Here is a 1,226-nt window from a genome sequence, read left to right as displayed (position 1 = left end):
GCGGGTCTCGAACCCGCGGGCTCAGACAATCCACTCACCTCAACCTCCCAAAGCGTGGGATTACAGGCTGATCCACCGAGCCTGGCTAAAAGCAGGATTTATTGAGAGGACAGAAAATCTCCCAGAGCAGGAGAGGACCCGAGGGGGCTGTCCACGTCTTTTCAATGGTCATAGTATTTCAGGATATTGAAGCTACCTATATATAATTAGGCTGGGTGTGGTGGCTCACACCAGTAATCCCAGCATTTTGGGAGGCCAAGGGGAGAGGATTGCTTGAGCCCAGGAGTTTGAAAGAAGCCTGGGCAATATAGCAAGATCTCATCTCTCCAAAAAAAATAAAGAACTTAGCCGGGTGTGATAATGCGTGCCTGTAGTCCCAGCGACTTGGGTGACTGAAGCAAAAGGATCACCTGAGCCCAGCAGGTTGAGGCTATGATTGTGCCACTACACTCCAGCCTGGTTGACAGAGTGAGACCCCCAACTCAAAAAAATAAAATAAAATAAAAAATATAAGGCCATGGGATAAAAATCTATGGGAGAGAACCCAGCCCTGCAACGTTGCCACTATGCTTAGAGATGAACACGTGTTGTTTCTAAGTTGGTTCTCCTCCTTGCATGCCTGCTCACACAGCCACTTCAATAGAGAACAACTAATTATCTTCATGTTCTGATCCCTGGGGAGGGATGAAGCTGCCCACGAGGTTGATCAACGCAGTTTTCCTTGAACTATGAGCCTAAAGTCACACAGATCTCCTTGGTGGCATCCAGAAGTTGGATGGGCTGAAGGGTGCAAGCAGCTTTAATCTCCAGGTTCCCCTCTCCACTTCCCACATCCCTTCCTCCTAAACTGCCTCAATAACGACTTCTGGCCCAGGAGGCAGTGGCCAACAGTCACGGGACTGGCTTTATAGACAGCCTCTCCATTGCAAAACCTAGGAGTGGCATTTGAGACATTTTTCAGACTTTGCACTCTGACGAACCCGTGATCCCCCCTGGACCCAGAACCCTCCCCAAGGAGCTGGCTCTTCTGGTCCTGCGACCCTCTCTCCCTGTGCGGGAAGATGTCTTCAACAACCTCATCCCCAGCACTCCAATCAGCAGGGCCCGTTCCCTAGCCCCCTGCCCGCCAAATTATTCCTTTAAAAAACCTAGCCTATGCCGGGCTTGGTGGCTCAGCCTGTAATCCCGTGCCTTTGGGAGGCTGAGGTGAGTGGATTGCCTGAGCC

Source organism: Carlito syrichta, unplaced genomic scaffold (assembly GCF_000164805.1).
Source record: "Carlito syrichta isolate Samal-C Ts95f unplaced genomic scaffold, Tarsius_syrichta-2.0.1 Scaffold143064, whole genome shotgun sequence".
Lineage (NCBI taxonomy): Eukaryota > Metazoa > Chordata > Mammalia > Primates > Tarsiidae > Carlito > Carlito syrichta.
Note: the sequence above shows the minus strand (reverse complement) of the source record.